Genomic DNA, 20,604 nt, shown 5'->3' with positions numbered 1-20,604 from the left:
TGGCTAAAATATCAGCACTTAAGTTTTGTTATTATGGATCAGCTCAAACCTGAGGTTAACGATCAGGTCTAACAGATCTTGTGGTCTTGCTTCAGAGAACAGAGGTATCTCAAAGCAGTAGCAGATGTGACGCAGTATCGGGGCTCCTGACTGAACAGCAAGCATTAAAGAGAAAAACCAGTTCCTTTGTTCGAAACAGATAAAAAGAGTGTTAAGTTGTTAGCTAAGAAATGCCTTAGCTGCCATTTTTGTTGGTCAAAGTTTGTAGAATGAAATATTTCTGGGTTTGAAAGGGTCTCCCCTTTCCCCCCCCACTGCCTTTAAAGAAGTTAAAAACTAACAAAACAAAACAAAACCTTGGGGTTTACAAGTTTTTTGGTTTATTTGTTTTTTAAAAAGCATATCTAACTAAAGTTTAAAGAATTCAACATTTATAGTGGAGAGTGATGGAGGACAAGTGAGGGAAAAGAAGTACAGGCTTTGCTTTCCTTATTTCGAAAAAACTTTATTCCTTTTGGCTTATCGCACAGCTAGAAAAAAGCTGCAGAGCTTGAGGAACTGCAAAGTCTCATTGACACTCCCCATTTCCCCACTGTCCACCAACTAAGGATTTCCTTACACCTCAATATGCAAGTCTTGATTCTCACAGTTAGAAGTGACATTCCATTCAACTCCAAGCTACCCTGTAAAATTAAATATAAATTGGCAAATCAGTTTAAAATTTCCCAGACACTTTAAAAGAGCGTGACCTTCCAAAAAATCATTTCACTTAAACAGCAAATTTTGCGTTTATTCTGTGTTTTGTGCTACTGCAAGGAAGTTTCCATGTCATATTTACAACTAGAAAGGAAAAGTAGTGGATGAAGGGTCATATGGCCTAGCTTAGTATAAAAGCACTAATATCTTTCCACCTTTGCTGTCGTCTGCTGAAGATCTAGCCTAAAAAAAACAAGCATAGAAAGTGCTTTTCTTCAATCTGCTGAGTCTATATTTTCCTCTCATGACTCAGCTGAGCTCTATTAACAGCAAAGTAATGAACAGCCACTGAATTTCACTTCAAACCTCTTCAACAGCCTTTGTCTACCTATGGAAGACCCACCAACACTGTGCATGTATTTTATTCTTTCAGCAAGCAAAGGAATAGTAATTTACTGTTTGAGCCTCGGCGCACCAGCAATACAAAAAAACCCCAAATTTCTGAACAGAAGAGGAGACTTAGGAATGTCTTGTGTTTTAGAAAGCATTAGATAGCAAAAAAATTAATTTATTCATTTTTACAAAAGTCCATGAGAAGAAGTCTGACTGCCAGTCGTAGTGTAATTCACTCTGATAACACAGAGACTATAAATCTTAACTAACAGCTTAACATGTGAGGCATTTGATGTGTCTGGGAACCTGCTGTATGAAAGAAATTAGCTGTAAAAAAAGAAGCAAAATGCCTATTCCCATGGGAAGAGTCTGCAAGACTGGTAATACATCATTTGTTCATTTGGAAGACACTTGTTCCTCTAGTAAAACAGCAACTAATATTTTTGCTCTCCACTGCTCAGACAGGAAATATGGTGCTAAGGGCCAATAGACAGAGCAAATCATCATGCTAATTACACGGTCAGTAAACATTTGCTCTCCCATGTTTCCTAAAGGTCTGAATAATTCCTGGTTAGAACTCAGCAGCGGAACCAGTCACCTTCTTCCTCTCTGACGTAAACGCTGAGACGTATCGCATTTTAGAGGATATCCAGGTTAAACACCCCTATTTTAACAGGATGATCCTGTCACCTGGAAAAGGTTGAGCGCTACCGCATTTAGAAGGGAAATGAGAAGGGTTTTGAAGTACCAGGGGAGTGAGGTTCTACAATTGTGCCTCAACAGATACCAAACATCCAAATTTAAACAGCCCAATAAATGTACAAATGGGATCGCAGAGCAGGTTGCTTGCTGGGAATTTTTTTTTTTGGTAGACGTCAGATCTTTTTAGTTCTACACTCAACTTCCCTATATAAGTCAAATTTCTCACATACAGAAAAATTCAAAATTAACCACCTGATTACACAAAAGGACATGATATGGAATAGCCTCTACTTTCCTACAAAAACAAAGCAAAATCAGCATATTTTCTTTTAAGGCACAAAGATCTACTTGCTTGCTAAGTTTCAGGTTTTACTATACCTGGTCAGACTCTGAAATTCTAACTACCCCGATATTCTTCTATTGGGCCTCATCTTCATCTCTGCTGACTTTCTACCAGGCAAAGATCTAGTCTGGGAGCTGGCCACAAGCTGACCAACATCCTCGGTATCTGACCTCCTCTCAGAATGGGCTTGTATGTTTCGAGATTCATATACAGATTCCTAGTAAATTATCTTCTTTACGTCCTCACCATGAAAGAAAGCTACCTCGCATCCACACAGTATTCAAATTCCTGACTGCTACTCACTGGATTAGGATGGGCAAGTCATGGGATGCAGTTGTGTCAACATCAAAGGAAAAACAAACATTCAAGTGTTTTGAAAATGCTTCAGAGCAAAATCCTTTTTCTCATGTGCCCCGAGTGTAGCTTCACCCTCATAAATTTTAGGTGAAACAGTTCCCTAATAGTATTCCGAACAGCACAATTGCAGACAAAATGCTTGACTTCCACCCTCTGCTTCTCCGTGCTCTCAACATGTGCCACCAATCATTTCCATTTTGATGTACAATTGCTTTTAATTCTAAATGAGTTTTTTTCATTGTTTAATTTAAGGAAAAAACCAACTCAAAATGAGGAGGTGGGTTAGGTCCCGCACTAGTACAGACTGTCAAATCCCTCCTAGAATCAGTAGATCTGTTGTAGCTTATGTCAGGCATTACGCAGGTCTGTACAACTTTTCACATCTCTACTCATATCTCAGAACTAATATTCCCACAGAGGGCACTGCTTTGGGAGTGCTTTAAGTGCTGGATTTTCAGAGACTCGTAGGTCTAACAGCAGTGCTGAGCATGGGATTCTCAAATCCATAAGAAGGATTTGGGGTTCCAAATACGTCCCCAAATCCAGCCATATGCTGGTGGCCCCACAAATCAGCAGGGGGAGGGGGTGCGTGAGGCACTGAATTCAATGGCAATATCCACATCAGATTTAAACGAGGGGGGGGGCTGCACCCATTGCACTGTTTGACAGCTACTGTCTCTCATCATTTGAAACACTGTTTATTCAAGGTAAAGTTTGAATGTTATGAGAGACAATAGGACATACTTTTCCTGGACTTTTCCTTTGTAAGAGTTAAGCTAGAGATAACAGTAGTTATTTCAGTGATATTTTTAGCCGTATTTGTGACCCTAGGGATTTGATAAGACTTTCCCCATTGCAGCAGGTTGTTTTCCTGGTCTTTCATCAAACATATTAACAATTTTATTTTCACCTCCATCAACATTTGAATGTCTCTATGAGGCATTACAGCCAGTTACTTTCTGCAGAAATTGCGGAACACCACAAATGACTGTGCATTTATAAACATGCAGAAAGCACCAGAGTTTTCTCCATTACTCTGTCATCAGAGATATCTGCTCTAGGTTGTGCTCGGAGCATTAGCCCATGTAGGCTGATATGAGTTCATGAGGCTGGAATTCAAAACACTAACCAGCTGTGGGAACCCGGGAAGGCTGCTGTCACACTAAATGGTATCCAGATTAGAGCTGTGAGAATTTGGGAAAGCCCGTCTAGCAAGCATGATCTCTTGGGGGGAAGGAAGGGGGAGAAACAGTTCCCAAGTTGTTCGACTCATAAGCCTAAAGGAAACTAGGTCTCTGTTAGATACTGAAACTGTGGGGCTTGACTGGAACTAAATCTGTATCAGGGGATATTTTCCCAAGGGAAGAAATCCAGCAAGTTATTTTCTTGAATTAAAATATAGATAAGTACCTCTAGCATGGTTTTCTCTCCACAGTGCAGTCTGGGGCTGGATGAGCACAGCTCCCTACAGAATCTGGCTGTGGTAGAAACCGATGGAAATCATGGTCCAAAAGATGGACCCCCTGTGCTACCTTGCACACAAAGCAGTATGTCTGACATGCAGGTGCTTAATATAAAACCACCAACTAGACAGCCAGAGTTGGCGTTAAAAGAATGACTACACAGCAAGACATGCAAGGAAGAGGGAATACAAAAGATTTATTGCTTATCTACCCTACAACCGATACTCCGCAGGGGTAAAGAAGGGGGATAGGAAATCTTTTTGTCTGTCCCTGGTTCAGATACCATAGGTGATGTAGCATGGAGAAGTATCTTCACAACCAAGGACCGCAATACCTATTTAAAGGGATTTCTTTTCCAAGCCTTGCTAAGGTGTGGCATACTTGAGGACCGAGCTCCAAACTTTTATTTGCTGCCCCTTTATAATGGTCTTTAAAAATTCTCTAAGAAAGTAGGAAAAACAGGAACTTTCTAGATATGATCATTTGCACCCTGCTTGGTTTCCTTGAATCTAGCAACACTATTAACTCACCACTCCAAATGCTGTGCCCATACACGAATGGGCCAGCCCGAGTTTCAGGCAAGGAGGAAGTGCTAATTTAGCTTTGGGCACATCCATCAGTGTCAATACTGGAAAAGTGATGCCCTTCAGGTGTTGGCTGTTTGAGGTATCCATCATGGGGTGGAAGAGGCCTGTTCAAAGGCAGAGATACCTCAGGAAGTGATTTTTTTCTGCATACTCAGTTAGTGACCCTGAACACAGAAGCCATGCAGATGGTGTCAGATCCCTCTGAGACTCCAAGAACATGGCCCACAACCTGATTAATGTCACACCTGTAAGACTTGTGGGAGTAACTAATGGCATGTGTCTAGTGAAATTCCCATTTGCAATTTCCCCTCTTTCATTAGAGGCAAGTCTATTTATCTGCTAAACTTTACTCCAGACTCAGAGGGAAGAAGAAAAACAAAAAAAATCCACAAGTGGTTCTCTTCTGTCACATGTTAATTGGACTGATTATGAAAGAACACAATCACAGAGACAACAGAAAAACAAAAGGGGCAAGACACTAACAGACACTAATATGTATAGCACTGAGACAACAAACCATGGAAAGAAAAGAGGGCACAACTTTCTTCTTTGTTAATTTCAGTGATTGACAGTAGTCAGGAAAATTTTGGTGTTCTTTTGTCTTCCAATATATTTTGTTTTTTCAGCAGCAACAATAACGAAAACAGCCATTATATGATTTTTTTTATTGTTGAAAGTATGATTTGTAATGAAAACTGGCACTATAGTCACATTTTCCTTTGCATCAAACAAAACTGCAAATTCTCCTTACTAGATGCCTTTCTTCCCCTGTTCCCCCCCGCCTTTTCCATAACAAAATACTAAACAAAAAGAAATCAGGGAACAGAATGGCTGTTAAGTCTTTTGAAAAAGAGATTCTGAGCAAAACTTTCACAACACAGGAAAGCATCTTCACAGCAGTGACAGAACTCAATAGCATAACTCACACATTCCCACCTCTGTCTTCCTACATGGGGAAGTCCTCATTGACTTGCGGGGATCAGTGAGTTCTGGCTCTTATGCCTGTTTTTAACTCAAGCCCTGTTGAAATCTTTGCTTGGGACACCACCCTCAAATTTGGTTTTGGCTGGCTTCCTATGTATTATAACATCAGATCCTGAAAACTTCCATATCTTGCATGTCCATACAACAGAATCCCTCACTCCTTGGGAATCCCCAGATCAACCCAGGGTGCCTCTCCAGTTGCCCAAGAGGCAAAGACTACAGATGCCGATTTTTCCTGAAGTTTCTTCCCCTTCTAGATAAAAACAATACAAGTTCCTGCAGAAACCCATCTGGCAGTCTTTACTCATGCAAAACCTCCACCAACTCCCAGCACAGACGTTGACTACGGAAGGATGTACAGGATTAGGCTGTAAGAGATTTAACCTGAGGCTAGTTAAATATGACTCATAAAACTAGACATTAATTACTGAGCATGGGAGACAGATTAAGGAAGAAGTGGAAACTGTTTCTTTTCAGTAACTCATTTAAGCTGTGTTTGATTTAAGAGGTCTTTGACAAGAAATGCACTTAAGGGTTTTAATACTTCAGCCATTCCAAACTGCAAGTGAATAAATCCAAAGGCCAAAGCACCTTGACCCCTAAACAGTGATGAGCCAAAAAACCAGTCAAGATATAACATGTCCGGCCCAACATCCTTTCCCAGATTTCAGCTGTAGTACTACAAAGATTCAGGCTGTCATGATAAAGAGACAGTAAAAGCAGCTCTTCTGGCTTGCTCTGTATCAGCTGCAATGATTAGCAGCAAGATGGGTCTTCTAGTGATATAGTCAAGACAAGTCCACATTTCAATTCGAAATCCTGATTGTAGACAGTTTTAAGCTGCTCAGTATTTATTACAGCAGCCTGAAGAAGCTTCAGACATGCATGAGGACCCATTAAGCTCAATATTGAACACAAGCAATTTGCAGGAGTCTGTACAGAACACACACAGTTTCTGCCAGACTTATAAGCCAGGAATAGTCTCCCAAACTAAACAGACAAGGGGATGGGAATCATCAGCAGTTGAAAGGCTCCATCCTGCCTCTATTCCTCAGTTCCACTATATCTAGGAAGATTCACCCATTCTACACTTCCCCAGAATGTTTCAAGTGAGGTTTAAGAGAAAATGAAAATAGCAGTCACACTCTAACAATATGAGGATGCCTCTGAAAATATTTACATACATCAATGAAGGGCCTGCCCACTGTTTAAATAATAAGTCACTTGAATTTTTAGCAACTATTACACAAGGGTTTTTTTATTTGTACTTCTGCTTTTGATACTTATTAGCAAATAATTTTCATCTGTTAAACATTTGCATCTTATATTAGAAACATCAAAAGCTTCAACCTTTGATGACATTCATCCCCATCAGTGCATAGCAAATTACAGCAACAAGAAAGAAAAACCTAAACAGGAGGCATTCAAAGAAAACCAGCATGGAAGGCAGAAACGCATCTAGCTCCAGGCCATTATATCTTAATGAATAAACATTGTTCTCCACTGCTACCTCATGCTAAGAGATACCCGCAATGCAGTCAACACAAACTTAATTCTTTCCATTCCTCTTCCTTCCTTACGGCAGCTTTGTCACATTTTTTACAGCCTAAGGCCTGCAACTCTAATATCAGCCAACACCAATGATGAGACTATGGAAGAGTTTCATCCCCAGAAGCAAGATTGTACAAGGGGGGGAGGAAGAAATCTAATATACAAATGTGCAAGTAGCAGGCACTTACTGCCCAGGTAGTAACGTCCATCGTGCCGCATACTTCTGAAACATCCTATGTATAAAGAGGGACATATTCAAACTACTGAGATGTTATGGAAGGTGGGGGGACAGGGAAGAAGGAGGCAAAATTTGTTACTTAAAAAATCCTTCACTGCCTTTTTAAAATTGCAGATTCCACTAAATTAAAAAGTGCAAGGTTTGTTTTAACATAACTTTTAGAGCTAGTTAAATTAAGAAAATCCAAATGTGATGATATTTAGCTCCAATGCAATATCAGCAAATTGGAAATGTTCCATTAACTATGAGCCCAGCTTCTCTTTTCTGAACAAACTGCCTTAAAGATAAGTGAAAAAACCCCAACCAATAATCCTGTCTTGCACATAACTTTGCTGTTTATCAACTCAATAGATGTTTTTACTAGGAGTCTTCTAGGTGCAGCTTGAAGCTCATCTCTGGAGTTCCCCGTATGACTCTCACAGGTGGAATGCATTAGCTAAGCCTTCACCTATGTTAGGCAGGGAAATAGCTACATTTGTTTACTCGAAATAATTCCTTTCTCCAGTAAGAGCATAAGTTCCAGAGTTTCACACACTTTCCAATGCAAGCACAGCTTTTTACTGTGCTAAACCCAGCCTATATTTTATCAGTTACACATTGTAAGCTGCTCCGAAAGATGAGTAGGAAATACCCTTTTCTTTTCCAATTTAGGATTCATAAGCATCGTTTAGATACAATCCCTCAGCAATATAATGTAGACAGATATAATTAGGGATATACATAGCATTCAATCTCACAAGTGTCTTACAGTTTTAAGACTTCACAACATACATTGATCACAGATCCATCACTTATGCCCATTTGGCACGCTATGAGAAATTTTCACAGTAATCTGTTGATATTTGAGGAAGAAAATATATCATAGATTGCTTTCAAGGAACTAACAGGGTCACAGGTATCTCCTCCCCCCTGTCCAGTACCTCATTTGGGCTACCTGCATTAGCCAGCAATAAAGAAGAGAGATGACTTTCACTGGATGAGGGGGTCCCTACGCCAACAGCAAGCCTCTACCACCCAGGCACTGTTGTGCTAGCACGGAGAGGAAAATAGTCCGCTGCTTACAGGACCAGAGTACAGGAAGAGACAAACACTTTACCCAGAAGCAAATGGACCACAGCGGATAAAAACAAGATTCTCTACAACAGGGTTTCCTTCATGGTTTGGTTAAGCAGGAGCAACACCACACACTGCTCTTCAGTGGGGTCAAGCACAAAGCTACAAGCTTGCCCTCCAGTGAAATAAATAGAACAGTAGTTTTAAAGTATTCCAGGATTTAAGTCTTTTGCATAGCTCACGTAACTATGCACAGTAGCATAGCAAAGAGTTTCCACTGGTATGAACATGAGTTCTGTGCATACATAAATGCCAGGATTGGGTATCTACTCCCAACTGTCTTCTCTCAGATCTCATCTATCACTTCTTTATCCAAACGCTCCTCAATTCACATGAGGAACAACCATCAGATTCAATTGGTTAAAAAAAAAAAAAAACCAAAAACTGCAAGATAAGGCCTCTTTCAGCACACCAGTGTTAATTAAAAATAAGAGTAAATAACAACTATAACATTTTTAACGAATTAAGAGGTTGCCTTTAGTGTTGATGTAATAATTTGAGTGAAATATTTGTAACTGTAGTTTCAATGGAACCTCCTAAAACTGTCTTTTGCACAGGTTTATGCTAAACCTACAGCAAGATGAATGTTTAAAGAGCAGTATTCTTTACTACTCACATTGAAGAAATTATCCTATGGATTGAATGTCTCTTTCAGTTGACAATTAATGCAACCATAGGGAAAAAAAAAAGGAAGAAGTGTTAATGCCAAGGGATGGGAAATAGGAGACTTAATTTCTTTCACAAAATTAACTCTTGTGCCTGGAATAAAATTCAACCTGTTGGCTAAAATTTGGCTCTCTTCCTATTAAAGCACTTCCCTAATCAGTTCAACGTGTTAGATGTATATCAAACTGGACCTCGGACCTCTGGGGAAAACACTGCTGTTGATTTCTGTTTTTCTGTAGGGTACTGCCTAGAATATTTCTCACATGCAGGTCTTTTTTGTTTTTAAACCAAGCGTATTATTAGTGCACAGGAATAATGCTAATGGATAGTGCCAAGTCCTAATAAACATCATCTAAAATATTTTTCTAATTAACGAGTAGTAGTGAAGTCTCCAAAACTGAAGTCAGCAAAAAACCCTTCTACCACAGGACAGGGTAGTAATTCAGAGAAGCTAGATGTAATGTGCTGAACTGTAACTTAGAGCATATGCATAGGGAATATAATCTCATAGCAACATTTTTTCTCTCTGGTGAAGCATTACAGCAATTATTTTTAAGCACATATTTAAATCCAATCAACATTTAAAAGAACTGAAAAGTGTGTTGAAATGCTTTACCATGCTAGGCTCAAGAAATAACTCGCTCCCATAAGTTACTCTGATATTAGGCTACAATACAAACTGGAGTTGCCCACACATCCCCTTCCTGAAGATGAGGAGCCAGGAGTCCAAGCGTCCTTCCCCCACTCCCAACTGCTAATCCATATAGCTGTGCCACTGCAGGCAAACTTTACCACGGTAAGAAAAAAAAACCAACACAGCAGTATCTTTCTATTTTACAGCCTTAAAAGCTAAGGGAAAGCAGGGAGGGATTTTTGTCTCAGCAGCGTGTCTGTGAGTCACGCTGCCTCCCGGGGCTGCTCCTTGGGTGGTACAGTTTACACACCATCTCTCACTCAGAGGATGTGCCTAAAGTCACTATCAAGCCCTTTGCGAAAGGAACAAACAAAAATTTTACATACACTTGGTCATATGGTCTATGTGATGTTATCCAACATGTAATTAACAAGAGCAAATTTTCTAAAGCTCAGACTGTTTGCTTCCAAAGTAATCCCAGTGGAAAGCATTTCTACTTCCACACTGCCCTGTTTTGAATATTATTTTTTTTTTGCTTTGTTTTTTCCAGGTCCTCTTATGATTTATACCACCTACTCAGCAAGTTTCAATGCCGTCAATACTGACTGACCACATCCATATAGCAACTCAATGCTCGTTCCAATTATTTTCAACAATATATGGATTAGATTACACACAAGCTGCCAGAAAAAACGATCTACCTCAGATTTAAATCATTAAAAATGACCCTCTGGAGACAATAATCTCTCCTAAATGTGAAAACTACAGACAAATGTCAGAACGCTGTCTGGCCCAGGAATGTTTCCTCATAACAAGGCTGGTTTGTGCAATCAATGAGGCTGACAAAATCTCCAATATGCTCTCAGGGCCTGATCCAAGGCACAGTGAAGTTTATGGTAACGCTCCCATTGACTAGAGCTGTATGGGAAACTTTTTTTCTGGCCCATGAGAATTTTTGAGATCCTGAAAGCTTTTTCCCATCCTGAATGGGAAAGAAAGATCGAAATCTCAAATTTTTGCAACCTGAAAAATCTATTTGCATCACACCCATAAGAGATTAAAAAAAATCAATCTGATTAAAATAATTTGTTTCTAAGTGAAAGGGAAAAAATAAGTTTTGACGTTAAATCTCACATTTTTCAATATCAAAGAATTTGTATAAAGAAATTGGAATTTTTCAATAAAAATGTGACATCAAGAACTTGAACAATTCCAGCATTCTCTCCTGAACTGTAGAGTGGGCCTTTCCTGCACAACCGAGCTCACCTGGGTTATTTTGCTCTTTCAAAAAAACACCACATAAAGGCACAATATTCACCTTCATAACAAGCGTAATTTATGTTCCAGCCACTGAAGAGAGATGGTGTCACTGCACGCCAAGAGGTGGAAGCCATTCAATACAAAGAGTATAAAAACAGGAGAGTAATTCCTCACAGCTAACTGCAAAATGTAAACACCGTATCTTTCATTTTAATTCTGCTTTCTTCTGCAAGGTGGTAACTGTCAAATGATGTGTCTTAAAGCAGCATTTTTCAGCCCTGAAGGTCTTGAACCCCTGTGAGTCAAGCCCTGCATCCATATTATAGCAGAAGCCACTGGATGGAGCTGTTATAAACAGTCTCACAAGCTTTGAGAGTGAGTCATGTTTAGCCTTTGAGAAATCTGCATTGTCATTATTTTTAAGACATTTCCAATGGGAAAGCTGTTGCAAGCAGCAAAGGAGGTTTTCCTCTGTTTACAATATCTACACAGAGTTCTTGCTCAGTAGGTAACAAATCTGCCAGTTTGGCAGAAGCAGGGACTCTACAAAGGCCCTAAAATTTCACCGATGTATTTTGGGTAATAAGAGCAAGTGACACTAAGAATACACACCTACATCCCCATATCAGTTGCATTTCCTTTGATGAGAAACCCTCCTGGAAGACCCTTAATATGGATAACCATTCAAAAAGGTAAGCAGAAGAAAACAACCTCCACTCCATATACAGCAGAGAGAGGAAATGGAAGAATAGACTTCTGTTGACTTACTCAAGTCATGAGAGGAAACATGCTCAAAAGCTGGTATTTGAACTAAAAAATTATGATAGCAAGTGCTCAGGCAGTCTCCTATGCGTTAAGCAGTCCCTGCCAACTCTTGAGTCATTGCAATCCATAATTCTTAAGAACAGTAGTTTCCCAGACAAAACATCACTGTAGTTATTGGTAATATAAAACTGAAAAGTTCATTATTCTTTCTATAGGCGTGTGTGTGTACATATAGATACAGAATAATACCAAAAATCCAAGAACTAATAATTAACTGGGTGACAGCACCTGTAAATAAATGGGTCCTCCACAGGAACTTCTGAATTGACATTTTTCCATCCATAACAAGATTCATCTCTGTCTCCAAGGGCCACGTGAACTGTCGCACCTATAGAACCTAAAGCATACTTTTCCACATGACCGGGAGAACAAACAGCATCCAAGAATTCAGCCGAGTTTTAAAAGAGCAACAGGCCACGTTTAGAAACACCCTGAAGCAGCACACACACTGTGCTTGATGACACCACCATCTGCTGTGGAACGTGCCACTCCAGGAGCACATACACACACCGTGCACTAATTCCTCGTGCTCCTCTTGCCCCTGTGACTTTGGCAACCAGCACAGTAAGTTATGCTTTATATTTTTCATAATAACTTCAAAATAAGTGCATGTGTCAGCTTAGCAAGCAATCTACCTAGGTATCTCTCCACCTCATATCTCTTGCTTTCGATGAGCTGTCAGGAAATTCAGGATAGCAGTCAGTTCCCTCATTTCTAGCTGGAGCCTAAGGCCAGTTTTGCAGACACTCATTTAACCTCCCACTTTAAACCTCTTGCTGAGTGTGCCATGTTTTATATCATCAGCCACCTTTCCAGAGCTATCATCTCAGCTCCCACAGTAAGCAAATTCAGCAGTTTTCCCAGTACAGGAGCCCTCTTGCAATGCTTCCTGGACAAAGTAGTACTAGAGGCCCGCAACTCCCCCAGCCCCTTATTCTCGCATCCTTGCACCTATTCACGCTTTCATGTGCGCCAGGCCAATTCACTGCCTTCTTTCCAAATCACCATCCAAATGCAAAGTCTCATCTGTTGCCTGAAAGGTTTTCAGATTGTGTAGCAGATGGAAAAATGCTTAATTTGTCTCCAGTTTGTTGTATCAATGCTACGTATTGCATATGCTGTTAAAAAAACTGGGGAGTCAGAATGTGCTTACTTCTTGCTCCTTCATGGGTTGCGGGTCAGGTGGGGTCCTCCAGGCCAAAGGAAAAGTTGCATCTCTCCTGAGAATAACTAAATATACTACACTTGAAGTTTCTAGAGGGCAGGATAGGTCCAGCTAGCACTGTTAAACAGCAAGTAAAGAGCACAAAGAGAAGCTGGCAGATTCCCTGAGAGGAGCATGGGATTGCCTACAGCAAAAACCTTAAAAAAAAAAAAGCTTCAACATTTGTGGAAAGATGTAGAATATTCAAAGGCTCCATAGGCACTGCATGGAATTAGCTGCAACCTCAACAGTCCCCAATGACTATTAGAGAGAAAGCAAAACTGAAGGATAGAAAGCACAGTGCAAGAATGTAGTAGGAGAATAAATCCAACTGGTCTCACTCAGAAGTTGTGAGCTTTCCACACCCTGAGGTTATGTGCAGAGCTTTTTTCTTACCATTTCTTAACAAAAGCATAGCCTAAGAAACTGTGAGCTTTTTGGCATCTTCTGGCACATTTGTTTAAGGAATAAGACTTATGCATCATCCCATTACAGATGGACTTAAAGGATTTAATATATACGTATATATATATGAACACTTCAATAAAAAAAAGTGTAAAAAAGCCATCAAGAGGGCTGTTCTGCAAAGGACAGAGAAAGAAGTTAATGTACATACATTACTCAGCAAGTGATCTGACATTCAAAGTACTCCTGAAAGATATATTTTCTTTAATTAATAACATTCGTCTTTTTTCTCCATCTTTACGTCTTAGTTTCCATCCATATATTGAATGGGTTTCTATAAAAAAATGACACGGTTTTATTCCCAACCTGCATGTTGACATGTACAGAAGAGGACTGATTAGAATTATTATACATTGTCTTTCCATCTGTTCTCCAGAATTATCTTTTCATTAAATTTGGAAATTAGATGCCTGTTTCCTCTTTGGTATTCCTGCTTTTTTTTTTTTTAAGCAAAGCAAGCTGAAATAACTATAGTGTTCCAGTGCAGAGAGAATTTCCACATTGCTATCATAGCTGTATGAATATGCATATACCTACAGCTGGTCATGAGAGCAAGAGCATGGGAAACCTTTACATCCAACTTTAAGAAAAGATTTTGCACAAAAGTGGAAAATCAAGCTTTCAATCTTTGAAAGACCCTTTTGAAAGGTTTTGTTCTTTCTTTCTGTCTCCATGTTATGACTAAGTAGAGAAGGATAAGGAGTGACAGGAATAGAAGTAAAAAAAGAAAAGGAGAAAAGTTTGAAAACCTGAAATCAAAACTTGAAAGTTCTATCAGTAATTTTTCCAGGTATAAGAATTCCTTCTTCAAACTTCTCTAAGAAGGAAAAGTACTTTGATTTCTCTTAATTTTGAAAGATCTTTTCTATGTCTGAATCTGCACTATTATTACTATTATTATGCTTGTTACAACACCACCAAGAACTCCACAATGATACGCACAATGCATATATAGGTATATATGTACACACACAGATATATACTAAAAGCACAGCACCTTTCCAGTATAAAAGGACACATGATCCCTTAGCGTTATATCATTTATGCTGTGTGTTCTGGTCATTTACCAGTTTTGAAAATGCAAGCGAACAGAAAGATTTTCCACAAACCACATTAGTTCTGTATGAAAAATAAAGTGTCAGCCACATCAACCTTCATCCCTGGGATAAAAGGGCACTTAACTTCCTCTGTTCTTTACTCGTACACACCACTTGCACTCTAGAGGACCGAACAATGCAAAGAACTTAGAATTAGAGACATCAGTACCTCTAATGGTATTTAAACCTGAGCTCACTTTTTTGGCAGGAACATAAGATAGCCCCACTCCTGATGAGTAGTGATCAAAAGAGTCAGCTAGAGAAAGAATGTTGTCTTAAGTGCAAAGTCTAAACTTCATGGACTTAGAGTCACTTTTCCTGTCAGTCAGGAGAAGAAAGGAAGTAAACCCAAGCCACTGAACTCTCTGGATGGCACAGGAGTGCAATGATGACCAGAATCTCATCTTCGGCTTCAAATGTACACTAGAACCATAATGAAATAACATTCAACACTGACATTTCTGAAAGGGAATTCTTTAGGTTAAGGCCAAACTCACAGGTATCACAGGTAAACAGCATTAACTAAGAGAAAAAAAAAAATCATGTTTTGTCTGTAAACTTTTTCCTTCAACATCCAAGCAACAGACAGGCATAGATGTACGCACTTGCTCCTTTTATGCTCTTGGGAATTTTGCCAGCATGTGGGATTAAACCACATTTCCATATCATACCCAGATGTGCAATCAAGAGAACATCCTAGAGCATCACCTCCACAGTCTGCCCTAGGAATCAAAGTCATTCTTTATCCCACCCATCATTAATATCTCTTCATAATTCATCAATAAGTGAAACAGGACAAGCCTTGTACTGAAATACTGTACAAACTTACAGTCCCTGATTTAATTTAATAGGTATTGTGACTACAAGAGGTGCCTCTAATTTACCACATTGTAAACTAACTGCTCAGAAGCAGTGCACGTTTTCCCAGGCTTCAGCTACACTATTTGAGGCGATCCATTCCCTGTAGCAATTTCCACTGGGAAAAGGGAGGCAAAGCGATGCAGCTGCGAGGTGTCTGCCCATGTCTGACCCTGGGTCAGCAGTGGGCCGCGCGGGCAGCAGCAATAGCTGCTGGAGGTGCTGGAATCCCTCTTAACCTTCTGGAGGATTTTCACAGCGCCGCATTTTTGCGGTGCGACTCTTCTCCCCCGCCCCTGCCAGCCCCATCCCTAGCATTGCTTGAGAACAATACACAAATGTGATTTCAATTAGGTCAATAACAAATTCATGAAGGTTCAGCCCTCACCATCTGTCCAAAGGCAGCAAGGCTCTGTTTGGTTTGGGGCTTGGGCTTTTTTTACCCCCCTCCCATCCTCCTTTCTTATGAATACTATTTGACAAAGCCACCTACATAAGAGAGATTTAATGGGGTTTATGGCAAAAAAAACCAAAAGAGACAATTAAGGCAGTTCCACTATTAATTCCCACCACATTGGAGCATTACATAATTTATCACTTAACATGTACATAATTTAGCATGATTCAACATTCAAATACATTAAACAAAGACAGAAAGACAATAGTGAAAGCCTATTAATAACTACTAAATCTTCCTATACAGAGAAGTTATGTCTGTCTGAAATAGCAGTCCCACTAAAAACTTCAGTTTCGAAAATTTAGGTGCACTTTGTATCAGAAGCAAAAAAATTGTTTAATATATCTGAAGCCAGAATAACTAAAGAGGAGGAATTTTATAATTTGCTACATGACTGTCAAATTCTTTGCTTCCTGTCCACATACATAAAGCCAATAAATTTAAATTTTAAAAGTAATTTAAATCTTGATATATCCTGTCAGGTTCTTAGCTTGTGCTGCAAAGTGCTTTCCAGAGGAAAAGGTCATGCATAGGTCTACACAGACAACTAGTGCCTCGCCCTATGGGTATTTTACACGTGGTAACTTCCACAACATGACATTTCTGAATTCACTTAGATGGTTCGTGGCCCTGGGCCTTCACCCAGAAAGTTTCATGCCCAGACCTCATTTCTATTCCAGGAAGGGAAGGAAGAAAAAGCGCCATAAACCTGAATGCTGCAAGAAGAGATATGAACATACATCCCAGGTACCCCCAAACACCCAGCACCAGGTGTGTTTTAGGATGCTTTGCAGAGCCTGGGCCATTACAGCAACTGCATCAAAAACATGTGGGCAAGGAGTGGGAGGGTGGGCAAGAAGACAGGAGGAGGAAGATCTTTCTTCTAACATACTGAAACCATTTATTGGAGCAGATTTAATCGTTTCACTCATGTTGAAGGGAGTAAATTCATGCTAAACTTGCCACAATGAAGATAATGGAACAAGTCATGGGAAGGAAGAAGTTACTGAGTTAAAGAGCAACAAGGGAGAAAGCAGCAAAATTATTTGCTTTGTTTTAAGATAGTCTGTAAGGTTATGTCATCACACCAAGATGTAGGGATGAGTAATTTATTCAGATCATGGATTTTCCACCCAGGATTTTTTGAGCTTTGCTTCAGTCAATACAAACTTAGCAGTTCAACAGCGGTTTTCAAAAATAAAGTGATTTTCTATATTAAGAAACTGCTTAACTTTTGTACTATAAAAACTAATACTTTTCTACACATTAACCAAAACAAACTGTTTATTTCTGCTTCATGCTCAACATCTGAAGTCTGAAAGGAATCTTTGCACACCAACAAAGCTATGCAGAAAGTGGCAATATACCAGGCAGTAGAACTCTTACAAATTATCTGCCATCTGGGGAAAAGTAAATTGACATCACCTTTGCCCTTTCATCCCCCAAGATGATGGTTGCACATAATCACAAATGGAGACAGATTAAGAAGATGAGGGAGCAGAAATCAATTCTTCCACTTACAAATAATTAAGACATAGGAGGATTAACGCCAGGTTGTAGTTATACTGTCCAATGCAAACATAAGTGAGAAAAATTAAAGATTGAAACAGAACTAGAAAAGATTGAATATCTAAAAGTATTCAGCATCAGCTGAAATAAGTATAAGGGAGCTTTAGTATGGGCTTCAAGTGAGTCACAACTGGGTGCAAACTGGTTTTGAAAACCTGTTTCTAGACCTGTATTTCAGCAATTTAGTAACAGTAAGGGACATCCACTCAAAGCCTGCTCCAAAACCCATCTCCCTGACAATCCAGCACTGGTGAGTCATCCTATTTTGGATGAGTACGGACTGAGCACCAGACAAGTTGCAGCTCTGTTTTAATAACATATTCATGGATTGACCATTCCTGGCATTGTGGAAGGAGAAGAACAAAGGATGCATCCATAGCCTGTCCCTCTAGTCACAAGCAGATCACTGAAATCTTACCCAGACCTACCCAGGACAAGGAAGATGATACCTCATAGTTAACTTAATCCTTCCTTTGTGGGAATGGGAAACTCACCTCCAATATCTTTCACCAGTGCGCTTATTCCACTCTTACTCTCTTTGATGACTACCGAAGATAACTTTGAACTTCTGGAGAAGCCTGCAGCCATAGCAATGCAAAAAGGTGTTCCTAGAAACAAAATTCAGAGTTTTACCATTAAGCTTTTCTAATTGAATATTTCTCCCTCTGCACGCTTTACATACAGAATATTAACCAAGGGGGATTGATTGGAAAGGAGAGAATTTTTTTGATTTTTAGTAACTGTGTACTTCAAGTGAACAGAAGTTTTACCTCGGAATTTAGAGAAAGCAGAACTGAGTGATTATACTGTATCTTAAGCTCAGAATTCAACGATATTTCATGTTTTGGCTACTGATTATCAGATATTTCTTGTCATTATTGCTTGTACAGTTTGCAGACATCTTTTGTAATGAATAATCTTATTCACATAAAGTTGAAGAATGCTTCAGTCCACAGTACCGCTTGAGTGACAGTTATTTATGACATTAAGGAATAATTTGGTTTACTACTTTTTTGTCAAATAATTAGATCCTTATGCACAAAAAAAGCAAATTTAATTCAGCACAATATTTTTTGGAAGGTGCAGAAGTCTGAGCAACACCTGGAGCACTCTTAGATAGAAAAAGGCTAAGAGGAGAGGTCAAGTCTGATGCATTGTTGGACAAAGACAATAGCATATCTTTCCAAAATATTATTTGAATATTGTATCAACAAAGTCAGCAGGGCTAAAACAGGCAGTCTGTAGAACCAAAATCCAATTTACAAAGGGAATTTTTGAAGCTTCATAAATCCTCATCCAAAATATTTAAGGCTGTGGGGCTTAAATCTAATGGCATTTGGATTGCATGATACATCTTCCTTCTGATAAGGCCAGAAAGTTAAATTCTTCAGCAAAACATTTTTTACACCATTTTTAACAAAACAGAGGGTGCACAGATACATGAAAGCATGAAACAGAGCTGCTTTCTCCTCAGATCTTCTTCAAGTCATTCAAAGAGTTCAGCTAAGTTCATTGCAAGAAATGAGTGAGGTTTTAGTATAATTCCAGTTTTCTTCAAGGCTAATTACACCATTGCCATCTTCCACTTAACAATAATGTTAAAAAAAATTGCCTACAAATGTATAGAATTTGCTTACATGGAAACATTTCAAATGACACTCAAAGCCTGGTTTTTAAGAGTGCCTGGCACCCAGAAGCTTCTGGCACGAAATTGAACATAGTTTTTTTTCAAAGGAAGATTACCACTCAATACTCAGCAGCTTCTGAAAAACAAGTCGTATTTGAGCCTTTCTGAAAGTCTGTCCTTGATTACGGAAAGTCAGTAAGATCAGTTCTGAGAAGGGAGACTCATCACCACTTGCAAAACACTGTGCTGCCCTACTGTAACAGAATTTGGCAAGAAGAGCATACATTCTTCACTGTCAGTTTCAATCAGGACTAAATGAAGCCAAGACTTTCAGTTAAGGTAAATGTTAAATTTTTAATATTTAATAAAACCACCCCATTCCTGTGAAGCCATTACCTAATAAAAAACAGCTCTGCTTTCAGAGTAAGAAGATAAAGGAGTTTAAAGGGAATAACGCAGTAAATTATTACATTCAGGGATTATATCCTTAACTGGTGTAAACTGGCACAACTTCAACAGAGACCTGTTGATTAACATTGGTACGTGATCTTGTCTAACCTGTTTAGCACTAACGTATGCATGCACTCCTGTGGTACTAGCCACAGAATACCTAACATTTGCCTTCAGCTGTCAGCAGGTAATAGTCAAAGAAAGTGATAATTCTTCACTTTAAGTTTTTCTTCCTCGTTTTGTACAAATTCCAGAAATCTGTTTTCTTTTATTGCACTTCGGTTATTTTTGCTCATGGAGGCTTTGGGACAGCAGCAGTGGAAACTGAAGCTGTCTGGTTAATCTGAGGTCAAATTTTGTGTAGGCAGCTGCAATCCGAACTTCCCCACCCTGCCCTACCACTAACCTGACCTCTGACCTGCTGGGACCACCCCCTCGCTCCTGCAACAACTCTGTCCACATTTCTACTGAGTGAACACAGACAGTTAGCTAAAATGCCAAAATATCTATGTGTGGAAAATATATATGCGCACTGTCAGGTCTCGGACTTTTTCTGTTGGACAACAACCAAGACCACCAAATTCATTGGGCAGACTGGAATCTATTGATGAATCAAGTCACTTAGTACATGTACTTTGTCCCTATGAACAAGTTACATTTTGAACTGAAGCAGTAGTTTAAGGTGAAAACCCCCCATACACAGCCACTGCCACCCTGCAGCCTCATGCGTCTACAGCAAGGCTCCTAAACTCATCTCTAAATCTGTGACAACTGCAAAAATATTGAGCACCTCAAATTCACATCTACCATATTCGTGGCAAACTGCTGGGCATTGAGCACTTCTGAAGTCATGCCACTGATTCAGAGACCTGAATATGGGCTTAAAACTTGAATTTCCCAGGTTATATAAGTGAGTATTCTGATAAGACTCCCTGATACATGGGTATGGTCTTCACAACTTCAAAAATCCCATCCTAGAAACCTACAGTAAATTCTGGCTTCTGAACGTTTATGTTACATGCATTACTTTAAACCTTAAGGTCACAACCAAGGGCAATCTCATTG

This window comes from Charadrius vociferus, unplaced genomic scaffold, assembly GCF_000708025.1.
Source record: "Charadrius vociferus isolate BGI_N301 unplaced genomic scaffold, ASM70802v2 scaffold455, whole genome shotgun sequence".
Lineage (NCBI taxonomy): Eukaryota > Metazoa > Chordata > Aves > Charadriiformes > Charadriidae > Charadrius > Charadrius vociferus.
This window is presented reverse-complemented; position numbering follows the sequence as displayed.